This window comes from Bacillus rossius, chromosome 2 (genome assembly GCF_032445375.1).
Source record: "Bacillus rossius redtenbacheri isolate Brsri chromosome 2, Brsri_v3, whole genome shotgun sequence".
Lineage (NCBI taxonomy): Eukaryota > Metazoa > Arthropoda > Insecta > Phasmatodea > Bacillidae > Bacillus > Bacillus rossius.
The window spans coordinates 76527217-76540879 of record NC_086331.1 but is presented as its reverse complement, the minus strand read 5'-3'; the positions used below and the strand labels follow the sequence as shown (position 1 = coordinate 76540879).

Below are 13663 nucleotides of genomic sequence, written 5' to 3'. Positions count from 1 at the left end.
AAAATTTTAGCAAATTTTAGTTAACACAACAATTGGGTAAAAAATTCAAATTTTGCTTCGGTTGCAGTCTAGTTAAATGTTTTTATCAATTTAAAGGACATCAAAAAAACTTTTTACAATGTGTGAGATGCCTAGCTAGCTGTATCGGTGACTTTTCGAAAGGTTATGTTTTTAACACAGTTAAGTATGCTATTAGTATATGTTCAAGAATCTTCCTATATTGTGTGTGTAGGACACAGCTCTACTAATCATACACCAGGTAGGCGTCCACTAGAAATGGCTTCCCAGATTTTATTATCTGATTGGTGCTTGAGTCTTTACTTCTCAGAGATCAAGAATACCGACACACACAGACCATGGTTAAGCAATAAGCTGAAATATCGAATGCTAAACGAAGGCGATAAAGAGGGAAGAAGGAAAGGTCATTAGCAGAGACCTGAAAAATTTGCAATATTTTCTGGCACCAGGATCAACTCCAAACAATTAACACAAATGAATCCGTTTCTAATATCTTTGGCTTCTGCCATAAGTCCGATTGCATGTGATTTTTTTTTATAGGTTTATTGGTTTCTTGTCGTCCGGGGAGATACAATAGGTACTATTGAATGCCTAATTAAATCTGATTTCAAATGTAAATATTCATGAGATCCTTTCGGTATCCGAAAAATAACGTGAATTAATGCCCCAAAAATTATTTTTGACGAATATAAATTTTACTTCTATGAATCATATAATTCATTGATAATTTCATTTATTATAATTTCATGTTAGATTTTCTTAAATTCTACATAATATGCTTCAGTGATAATTATTATTTGCATTGTTCTGTTCTTGTTGATATATATCGTAAATTTAACAAAAAAAAATTCATCAACAAGATATATCTTTGATACATAATAACATTTATTTATGTAATTTTTTAAGAACATTTCTCAATTAATTTTTTTACACGATTGTTTGTCTTTTATTTAATAAATGATATTTACAATTTCAAAAGGAATTTATTCTTTCAACGAAATTTTTAATATTATACAAATGCATGTGTCGCGTTTTGTATTTAAAATATTGTAAATATTTGTTGAAATCACAAATGTCCAAAGATAGTAGTTCTGCGTTGCTTCGGTGGTTTTGAGACAGGTTTGTGCTAATTTTATAAAGTTTAATATTAAATTTCTTATAAGTTGCAGTCCATAGTTATTAATCATACCATAATGATCTGATCAGCGATTTATCACAATGAAATGTTAGTCACTGAAAAGACTATTATGTTAGTGGTTAGTGACGGGTTAATATATAGACTCCTCTATGAGACTTATATGAAATTTTTGTGAAATAAACAAATGAACGAGTAATAACCATTCAAAAATTTATCTGCAGGTTTCCACTGATTCTAGTAATGCAGTTTCAGAATATTCCGTTTTAAAAGTCACAGACTTGGAGTAGTTTGTACTATTTCAAATTTGGAGCAAATAAATGGTTATAAATTACTGTTTTTACGGACATTTAGCGATGAGTAGTACCTGGACTAAACAAAATTTCTTTATCGATTCAGACATTTGAATGTTCGTATAAAAATATATTGTTTTGATTTCTGTGTCTTGTGCTCTGTTACAAAAAGGCGTAGATGCACATGAAACGAACAAGAGTATGGATTTAAAATTTTTTAATATTTTTAATATGATAAATTAAACTATTGTTGTGCTTATTTGTTGTACGCATTAATATTTACTAAATTTCCGTAGTATAACTAATGTCCCTGGACGATTTGCAACTATAAAATTATATAAAAAAAATTTTAATGTATAGCAGTTTAGATTGGAATGTAAAGCATTGCGCTGTACCTGAGCTCCTCCATCCTGGCGCTGGACTGGGCCCCCGTCTGGCGGGGGCTGGCGGAGAAGCGCTGGCGCCGGCAACTGGGGGCTTGCGGGGAGACGACCGACGAGGTCCCGCATTCACGTCATCAGCTTCCTGTCGCAATGTATTTCCGCTAAGTAAGTCGCTTTCCCAGAATTTCTCTCCACATGGTTTTTACTCTATGTACAACATTCATTTTTATGAGTTTCATTTTGCTTAATGACATTCCTCTTATGACAACAAGTACACTAAGCTTAGCACAACTTGATACATTGTGATTAAAATATTTCGTTATTGGTTGTGTTTTCGTAACCTCCAACGTTCCTTATTGGAGTTATTTTGGTTGTAACGACCCGAAAAGGCCACTCACGTCACATTACAACAGTAAAACTGGATCTGAAAGTTGGCAGCGTTGTCCCAAGTTAATTAAAAACCTTCTTTGAGAAGATCCCCTGCGAGCAGCAGCTCTGCCAAAACTGATTTATAACCCATATTTAACTTTTTTTTTAAGGTTTAAGTATTTGAACAATTTGTTTGTTTTTGCTTGTTAATGTATGTGTATGTGTTTGTTTTTTGTGTCATTCTGTAAATGGCCTCGAGCTGTATAATAGCATGTTAAACAAGCCAAAAAGATAAGAAAAAACTGTTGGTGGGACACCAGTTTGTACTTAAGAAAAAATTATATAAATCTGTTGAAAATGGTTATTTACACTATTTATAATTAAAAAAAGTGATTTAAATGATCTCGAGCTGTATAACCCCACAGAGCATGAAAGCTTGTGGCAAGCTTGTCATATAGCTTGAATTTGGCTTGCTGTGCAAGCTTCATGCATAAAGCTTTATTCAAGCTTGATTCAAGTGTTCTGTAATCCTTTGCGATCCATGCTTGTTTTCGGCAAGCTTGCCAAAGGCATGACTTCAACTTGTCATGCATGCTTGACACATCAAGCTTTGTTCAAGCTTGATTCAAGTCTTCGTTGAGCTATATCGATCTCTGCTTGTTTTCGGCATGCTTGCCAAAGGCTTGAATTTGGCTTGCCGTGTTGTAACCTTTTTGCATTCTGGAAGTTTCGAAAAAATGTTTCTGTTTCCATTTTCCTGTTGATTGCTTTCCTGCCAATCCGCCATATTGCTGAAGTTGATTGTAGGCTAAGCAAGGTAAGTAGCATTGTAAATTAATCACTTAGGCGAATGTATTGTACATTTTTATAGCAGCACATATTTTTAATGGATTGTTTTGTGTTAATGCTTGTTGTGATCCACCAATATTTGATTTTATTTCAATACAATTTCCTTAATTTTACACATGTGTTTATTCATAATCGTGTATTTTTTAAATATCATTTATAAAACTAGATGGTAGTTTTAGTTTTATACTTAATTGTATTTGAAAAATATAATAGCCTATAAAATTTACGGTATAAATGAAATAAGCCTTTAATTCAGCTAGACTGTAAACACTTGCAAACCATACATTTTTATCATTAATGTAGCTAACCTAACATCAGTTAAGGCTAGGTTTATAAGCTATACAACGATGCAACTAATGCAACAAAATTACTGTTGTTTCTAATAGTCAAAACTCCATGGCGTTACCAATTCTACGATGTGAAATTAGAAAATAGGAAACAAAAATCTAGCCAATGTGTTTGTTAATATACCTACACATAAATTTGCTCATTACGGAGGTTTGATGTTACACATCTTTGTTGTGTACTGAAAGATTCACTTTTTTTAATGTAATGTTTAAGTAAGTACTTGTTGAATATGTAATGCAGGAAATGAGGTACATTATTATGTATTAGATATCTCCTAAAGTATTTGGAATTTCTTATCCCCGCTGGGTTTAATGAAAAGAGGAAGTTAAAGAGCATATAATAAAAGTATTTTCTGATTTTTAACATTTTTTTTTCGCAAATACCGCCCAACTACATATTTACCGTTTCGTGAATTTAGTGTTAATTATTTGGAGATCATAGGATTGTATCAATATTATTGTCTAATCTTAACTGTTCCAGTATTATTTTAAATCAGACTGGTGTTGGAAAGTTACAAAATTGATTGTGATTAACGAAAACAGATTGCAATGGTTACAACAATTAGTAAATACTCTTTTAATAACATCAGTTGAAAAATTGACACTAATTTTGTCTGTGGTGACTAGCTTTTATCTTCCCCCCCCCCCCCCTTTTCCACTTCCATCCTCCCCTTTTCTTTCCAATTATTTTTATTAAAATTTCAGTTTTGTAATACTACATTGTTGCTGCATTTTTAGTGCAGTTGTAGTTTACATTGTAAGTGTGGCAGAAGTAGACTCCCAGAAGGATTGAAAATATTAATGCAATCAATTCAACAATATTTATTTGAAATCAACATCTCTTTTTCTGGAAATTTTTTACTCAAACACAATTGACCATTCTTGTTCGATGAGTTCTCAGTAAATATTATTTAAATCAGCATATTAGTTATATTTGTACATGTTGTGTATGTAATTGCATTTTGCTTATTATTTCAAACCTTATTCCCCCCACCAAATTTATTTTATTTAATCCTATATTGACCAATAGACAGAAACAAGAAATACATACACATCAAATTTATTACTGGCTATTTTATTTTAGAAAGTATAACATGGTCATCTGTCTGTACAAGCTGTTGGTTTATTGGAAGACACTTGTTTATTAAAAATGTGCACACTTAAGTTTTATTATTTCCATACATATGTTATACATTCTGTTCTAGATCAAAGTAATCATCACCATTGCAGGAAAGGACTATAGAGGGATGGTCCAGAATGTAATGCGACGAATCCTTTCGGATGAACTTGCTACAACCTTTTCGTATACAGGGAGGAGTACAGAAAAAGATTCCATGTTGAAAATACAGTTTGGAACATCCAATTTATGCCAAGGGGTACATGGTAAGGAGTAATGACAATATAATTAATTGCTTACTTTATACTAAATGCACTTTGCAAAGCTTATTTTTATATAATATTACCCCGATACAAGAACTTTTACTCATAGTTTAAAGTATAACATTGTCTCCTTCGATGCAGTGATTGTAATTTTTTTGAAACCACAAATATCAATGTTCTCAATAGATTAATATGATGTTTAAAAATAAGTCTCGGTGCTTATAAATGAAAGTTAAATTTAACTTAAAGATACAGTTCTTAGTTATTAAATAATGGTTAAGAGACATAACTTTGGTATTTCCTGGTATTTTTTATTATAATAAATTCCTTAATGAAACTTTTGGACCTTATGTAAGAGGCATGGAAATAATTAGCTATAGGTACAACTTATAATTTACTAAAATTACTGTGCATAGCTTAATTAAATGTGCTATTTACTTGGATCTGCTCTCTCTCTCACTAGATCTAAAAAGTTTAAAATTTTGTAGATAAAATGTCTGAATTTATCTTTATTGTGAATATGGATTACCTATGATGTTAGATAATTATTGGTTTTTTACACTGCTGTTCTGAAAATTCATAAAGTTACCAGACTTGAGGTGAAGGCAACAATCTGTCTGTGGCTGCAACAGAGTAAAGCAAGAGTAATGAGGAGGTAAAACTTTTGTTACAACCTTTGTTATCTTAACAACTTTTGTTATTTTAACTTTTGTTATTGTAACAGCGAAAGTTGTCTTGATTGTGTTTTTGTCTAGTCGCTTATAATATACAAATGAAATAATTAATTTTGTATAATTTTACAATTTTCATACATTACAGTATAAATTTTCTATCATGGATAACATTAGTCTCATTAGTGGAATTCAAATATCCAAATTTTGTCTGCTTTATAAAAAAATTGACTATAGACTTGCATTGCTTGATATTTCTCGTCTATGTATTTCTGTAAAAAAAATTAATAAAATATATTTAATTAACAGCTGTTAGATTTTATTTGGAGCAGAGTTTGGATGAAATATTTAACTGTATAGTTTCTTTTTCTGCAATGTGATCAAGAAGTAAACTTTTATTTAGTCATATTTATAGAACATTTAGACAAGTTTTACCTTCATGTAAATATTTTGGTTTTAATTTATGAATGTTGAGGGTTTCTTAGAAGTGGTAATTTGAGAGAAAAAGGAAGAGCATTCACAACTGGTAGAGTTAGATCTTTTACTTAATAACAAAATTTATCTCTTCAAGCAGGGGAAGGTACACAGCCCACTCTTATCATTAGATTTTCTATAGTTATGTTTCTATCTCATAGTGAAAATCCTACGATAATATAGCTTCCCCCACCTAGATAACTATGCCACGGTACATCTGTTGTTTACAAAGCTGAAGCAGACCTCGTGATGTCATGCCCAACTTGTTTTTTTGCCGGTAATGATTTAATACTAACTGAAATTTACAAATGTGTTATTCTAGACTGGGGCAGTAACGCCAAATTTAGTGGCATTGTAGTATTGGATGGTTTCAAGAGATTTCTTTTCATTGTCAGCAATTTTCACATTTGGATGGAGTGAGCTCATGAGGATCACATTTTTTCTGACTTTACCCTGATACACTGTAAGTGTTGTGTCCTTGTTCCTGTACACGTATGTTGTATGCAACTGTTGTTTGCAATTTTTAGCATTAGGTCGCACCTCCTTCCTAGAGCGATTGCCAGTGCAGACTAAACTGGTTTTCTTGTCCTTCAGTGCATGGCAGAGTTCTAGGAAAGTGAAGAAGTTGTCCGTAGTTACATTTCTGCCGCTCAGCAAATTTGGTTCCAATAGGCGTAGAACTACATAGGTGGCCAGTAGCTGATCACGGGGTCGGTCATCTTCTTTTCCAAGATACGGGAACCTGTTGACTAGATATTTAGAGTCGTCATCTGATGCCAGCCAGAATTTGATCCCAAATTTATCTGGCTTATTGGCCATGCATTGCGTGAATGGGCACCTAGCTTTTGTTGGGAAAAGCTGCTCATCCACTATAATGTTTATACCAGGCTTGTAGCATGTAATGCTATTTTGTATAAAGCCATACCACACATGTGACACTAGTGCAAACTTATCAGTCCGTAAACGTTCACTATGTGTAACTCGAACATTAAAGAGGATAAATCGCATTATTTCGCAAAATCTATTTCGCGACATGGTTTGCATAAAGAATGTTGGTCCCCAGATGCTTGACCTCAGTGCAGATAGCTCCAGATCTTTTGCTGCATAAGCCCCTCGAGCATAAATTATTGATATGAAAGCTTCAAGTTCTACGAGTGTGATGGTCCATGTATTATCATGTAATTTTCTGTGGGCTTCATTCTCAGTAGATGTCTTGATATGTAGAAGGATGTCTAGTGTCAGCAACAGTCTCCACGCACTTAGCGGAGAATTATCCTTGATCTGTCGCTTAGCATGAAGTGTGGAACCAGTATTTTCTTTTACTACATTTTGAGCTCCCCGTCTACCAGGAAGGATGTTCACAAAGTCAATCACCTCCCACTCTGTTCCATTCCTAGAAACCTCAATGTGACCGACAGCAGGCCCTACATGTACACACGGCACAGAACCTTGAGGTTGCATCCCTCGAACGAGTAACGATTCTGTCTCAGTACCTCGCAACACAGTCGCCGATTCAGGTGGCATCTTTTTCAGTGAAGAACACTTTGTTGGTTTCACACGTTGAATTGTTTTGCACCTACTGCTTCTTCTACTGCAGTTAGCCCATCGACTACTACACAATACCTGAGCATGATCATCTTGTGGGGCGAATTCAACATCTTCCACTTCCATCTGAGAAGCTTGCTGCTCAGATACCTGTTCATTTTGTCCTTGTGTTACTGAAGAAGTAATAGCCCGTGATGTTTTACGGACATCGGCGTCTTGTAGGATTTCCGATTCCACCTCATCATCAGAATGTCTGTCACTATCGCTGTTCTGAGGTACATATTCTTCACCACTAGACAAATCATTATTAATATTTTCACTGCCTAAGATTGTTTCACAAATATCTTGAAAATATCGGAGTGCCTGATCTGTAGTTAGTCTTTGGCGACGATCCATCATACATTCGAACGATTGTACAATGACATATAGTTTACCAAAAAACAATTACCTAATACAATAATCAACTCTCCCTCTCAATTGAAAATGTAACACACTAAAACGAAATACATTTCACGACCCGTCCTCCAAAATTGATGAAAAAATAGAACAAATCTCAAGCGGAGGAGTAACTGGAAACTAGTAACACAGAAACTGTAGATAGAAGAAGATAACTAATTGCTTTGTAAAGTCAGAAAACCTCAACATACTGTAAGACGAGATGATAATTATCTTTCTATATAATATGTCTCACTAGTGAGAGGAAAGTTAGAGTCAGATAACAATATCACTGACCCTACTGAATTACGCTGCATGACCATGCACTGAGAGAGCAATTGTTCCCTTCGCAGATATTCCACACCAAATATCCTTTGGACACATTATTCATCCATAAAAGGAGTATTTTTTCTTAATAAGACATTACTAAAAATACTTATATACTAATATGTACTTCTGTGGCAATTATTAATCACAAACTGAATACTTTTCTGCAGAGGTCAGTTTGACCCCATCAGTTGTTATAGATAAAATGAAAGTATTTGCTACGTTATTGGACAAAAATATTGTAATTAAATAGTTTCCGCGTAAAACCTGAGTAACTCGATGTTCAAAAATTGTTAAAAACATAATTTTAGGAAAAGTCACGAAAGGTTTGTTAATTTTAATCAGATATATAGATTTGGCATCATTTAAAAATATCGTAAGGGGTCAAAATGACCCCCTTGGTAGTTCTAGCGTTAAAGAAAGGGAAATATGCTTTGAATATTTTCTAGAATCCTCCCAAATTGTGTTTATATGACACAGCTCTACAAAATAATACACCAGGTAGGAATCAGCTAGAAATGGCTTTCCTGCTTGTATTCTATGATTGATGCTTGAGTCTTTACTCCTGAGAGACCAAGAATACCAAAACACTCAAATCATTACTAAGCAATACGGTAAAATATTGAATGCTAAAAGAATGAAATAGGGAAAAGGGAAAGGGAGTGGTCATTAGCAGAGACCTGCAAAATTCGCTGTATTTTCTGGCATCAGGTGGAACTCCAAACAATTAACCCAAATGAATCTGTTTCTAATATCCATTGGCTTCTGTCATATTTCTGATTGCATGTGATTGAACCATTTGAATTTTGTTATAAGATTATTGGTTTCTTGTCGTTCGGGGAGTTTTAATATTATTTAATTTTTAATGAAAACACATTTTAAATATAAAATGTTATGAAATCAGTCGATATCCAAAAAATAACGTGAATTAATACCCCCAAAATAATTTGATAAATATAAATTTTACATAAAATAATAATATCATTCATTGATATTTTCATTTATTATATGTTCAGTTTCGATTTTATTAAATTCTACAGAATATGTTTTAGTGATAATTATTATTTGCACCATTCTGTCCATGTATTTTCAGTAATCTCGTTGATATATATATATATATATATATATTAATTTTAACAATAAAACAATTATTCAACAATATATGATTGCAAAGCATAATAAAATAGAATTACTGTAATTATTTAAGATCATTTCTGTATTGTTGGTTATTTAAAATAATTATTAGTCCCTTTTTAAATAAATTAAATATACAATTTGAAAAGGCAAGTTTTATTTCAACAAAAATTTTTAAATTATATAAAAACATGGGTCATGTTTTGTTTTTAAAATATTGTAAATATTTGTTGACATCACAAATCTCCAAAGATAGTTCTGAGTACCTTTAGTGGATTTGAGGCAGGTTTGTGCTATTATATATATATATATTAATAAATATCATAGTTTATTAGTTGCAGTCCATAGTACTTAAACATACTCTAATTATCTTATCAGTGATTTATCTCAATGAAATGTTAGTCACTGAAAATACTTTTATGTTAGTTGTTAGTGCCGGGATAATCAGTAGTCTTCTCTATGAACCTAATATAGAAATTATTTGTGACATACACAAACAAAAAGTGATATTCATTAAAAAAATATCTATAGGTTCAACTGATTCAAGTATGCAGTTTCGGATAAATTCCGTTAAAAATGTCACTGACTTAGAAAAGTTTCAAATAATTCTAATTTAGAGAGAATGAACGGTTTTTAATTTCTGTTTTTACGGACGTTAAGCGATGAGTAGTACCTCAAATAAACCTTTCTTTATAAATTCAAACTTATGAATGTTCGTATAAAAAGATTTGTTTTGATTTCTGTGTTTCATGCTCTGTTGCAAAAACACTTAGATACACATGAAAGAAACAAATATATGTTTTCTGTGGATTTATAAATTTTAATGGTTTTAATTCGATAAAATAGATTATAACAAGTTAATTTTTAATGGCATTAATGTTTTTTATAGTTACTTAATATCCGTAACAGAACAGACATGCCTTAATAGTTTGTAACTAATACTATATATAAAATTTTAATAAATTTTCTAGCCTTTTAGGTTGGAATGTAAAGCATTGCGCTGTACCTGAGCTCCTCCTTCCTGGCGCTGGACTGGGCCCCCGTCTGGCGGGGGCTGGCGGAGAAGCGCTGGCACCGGCAACTGGGGGCTTGCGGGGAGACGACCGACGAGGTTCCGGAGTCACGTCATCAGCTTCCTGTCGCAATGGATGTCCACTAAGTAAGTCGCTTTCCCAGCATTACTTTCCACATAGTTTTCAATGCACATATATCATACTTTTTTATGAATTCCATTTTGATTAATTAGATTCCTCTTTTGACATAAAGGACACTAAGCTAAGCAACACTGGATACTATGTGACTGGAAATTTCCTAATTTGTTGTGTTTTCGTAACCTCTAATGATCCTGATTAGGATTATGTTGGTTGTGACAACCCCAAAAGCCACTTATGTCACATAATGTCTTCGAGAGTTTTGATAGTGATAAATACTATCAATTTAAAAGCGAAGATAGCTCTAAGAGTGAAACTTGCTCGCCAAAACTGGTTCATTTCCCGTTGTGTGCCGGGCACTGCACTGACGTCCATACTTCAAGTCTACAACGCGTCTCTATTGGACTTAAAATTTACCCTATTATTTAAGTCTGAATATTAAAAATAATGGCAACCTCTGTGTGCTTATACTACTTACAATGATATGTACCAAATGTTTTCTTTCTAAAAAAATTCTTGAATATAACTCTTCCAGCCTTTTAAGTGTTAAAATAATGATTATTTTAAAGGTAACAACACTAAACAAAAACTGTACAGACCAGTCTAAGAGCTCTCTAATGTTTTTAATACCAAACCTTAAAAATAAGTCTTATTATTAAAGCTACCGTAGAATACATACCAATAATCATTTAAATCTCCTTATTGGATACATTATAAAGAGTCAGAAATCAGCAACAATAAATCATTAATACTTAGTTATAATCATATGATATTCGTACGGAAAGCGGCAGCCTATGTACAGAAGACCCCGACTGGTTTGTGTTCAAGTGTGTGGTGGTGACAGAAAATAATGTGAATTGGGCAGGTCTCTCGCTATTTGTTATAAGACAGCCCGTTGTAAATGGCGTGTTTACACCCTGAGCTCTGCAAACCTTTTGCTATTCAGCTATTCAGCTAGGAGGCCACCTCATAAAGCCATGGTAATTGTGACCGACTGTCCTTTTCGCTACAGTAAAACTGGATCTGAAACTTGGCAGCGTTGTTTCAAGTTAATTACAAACCTTCTTTGAGAAGATCCCCTGCCAGCAGGAGCTCTTGCAGACCTAATTCCGAACCCATATTTAACTTTTGTTTTGGTTTCAAATTTAAAGTATTTGTGAAATTGGTTTTTTTTTTGTTAATTTATGTTTATATGTTTATTTTTTGTGTCATTCTGTAAATGACCTCAAGCTGTATAATAACACATAAAACAAACCAAATAAAATAAAGCGTTGGGGGACACCATTTTGTGCATTGGAAAGAATGATGTAAATCTGTTGGAAATAGTTTTTTACGCTGTTCAGAACTACAACAAGTTATTTTTAAATTTGTTGTCTGTTTGTTTGCGCATCAATCGAAAACTACTTTGATGAACTTTTTATTTCATTAGAATTTTCTTTATCCATCCTAAAACAGAGGCTATGAATAACATCAGCTTTTTTACCCTAAGGGGTGAGAAAAGAGTAAACACCATTTTAAATTAATTATATTTATGAAACTAATTAAGATAAACGATTTTTGTACAAATAATTAACATACAATATTAATCAACCAAAATTTTTATATTGATGAAAATCAACTCCTAAGCGGTTGAAATTGGTAAAGAATGTTATAAGTTGGATAGTAATATCTCCAAAATAAATTAGGTTTTATAAATATTATTGGGTACCAATAAATAACATACAAACACAATCACAATTTTTATTTTGACAAATTCTTACTTATATTTATATATAAATGGGTAAGTATATTTTTTAAGATTAATAATTATGTTTTAGAAATAGACTAAGGTAGTAATTGTTTTGTTACTAATAATATGTAAAATACTAACTACAATTTTTCTATTTTACTAAATTTAACCCTTAAGAACTGAAAAGAGATATGTTTAATAATATTTGGGAGCTGCTGGCACAGGGTTAAGGTTGAGATACTGAGGTATCAACCTACATCTTGTACTGTTATGCCAAGTGGCCATTTTGAATTACTTTTAACTTGACCTCTACCTTCATCATTTGCCAAAGATTGTCAGACAATTACTCAAAATTTTCAAAATTCGCCACAATTTCGCCAAAATTTGCTCACGTATCCTGTCTTCAGAAAATATTCTGTCAAAAATCTCAGAAACCTAAAAAAAAATGCAAATTTAACTATTACAAAGGAAATATTCCCATTTTGAGGGAAATTTCCCGTTTCATTTCCCGAAAAATTCAAGAGGCTTGAAATGTCCACTAGGCTGCTTAAATTTCCCATCGACAAGCCGCCCCAAGAAGCTGACATCATGACCTACTAGCCCATAAAAATGTTATGGCCACCATTTTCGATAACGCCATGTCGGCCATTTTGATAATACATAAATTTCATCAAAAATTGGGAATTTTTTTAATTTCAGCAAAAAATAATATGAATATAATTTCAATTAAAAAACAGTTACATCATGGAATCCTCGGTTCGAACCTCACTGAGGGCAGAAAAATAAATATGGATCCTTTCTCAATGGAAGCCACCGGCCGACTAATCCTTACCACTAATATCAATTCAAATATAACATCAGCCATTAAGACGTCATGGCGACCATATGGTTTTTTTTTGCATGAGACTGCCGTCTTGGATTACATTATATTGTGTCTGTCTGTTAGAGTATGCCGCCGCCATATTGATTTATAATTTATTTGCTAGAGAGCAGTGGTAGTATTCATTTCAAGGCCGTCAGTGTCGCAACATCCGCCATCCTATGAGGCTTCTTAGCCGCCATCTCAAAAATCCATGATTTTTAGCTAGAAATTCGGGAACAATCCCAAAATTCATCACAGATATCACTTATTAAAATAATGATTTAATCGATCTATTATTGTCCTCGGTACGATTATTAACTGATGCAGAAAAAAATCTTTAGTCAAACATCACATATATTTGTTAAAAAAAAATTACAGCAGACTTCTTCGTTTGATCCTCGAATGGATGCGGTTTACCATATACACAGTCAATCCACAAGTTATATTTTTAAGGTCCGTTTTTTGATACTTCATCAGTTAGTTGATTGATAAGGTTTGAGTTCCACATTAATGATAACATAAGTTTTTTCCTGAATAGCCAGATACCGTAATAATATGACA

At 32.8% G+C, this 13663-nt stretch overlaps 1 protein-coding gene across 18 annotated transcripts in view; it reads right to left on the bottom strand.

Annotated features, from left to right (window-relative positions):
* Positions 1 to 13663, bottom strand: part of LOC134529384 (basic salivary proline-rich protein 3-like) — a 342223-nt gene that overhangs the window by 283196 nt on the left and 45364 nt on the right. For all 18 annotated transcript variants that reach the window (XR_010074557.1, XR_010074554.1, XR_010074556.1 and 15 more), the window contains exons 2-3: positions 10367 to 10496; positions 1842 to 1971 (exon numbers count right to left, since the gene is read on the bottom strand). The gene's annotated coding sequence lies outside the window, so the exon portion shown is untranslated. The remainder of the gene's footprint in view (positions 1 to 1841; positions 1972 to 10366; positions 10497 to 13663) is intronic.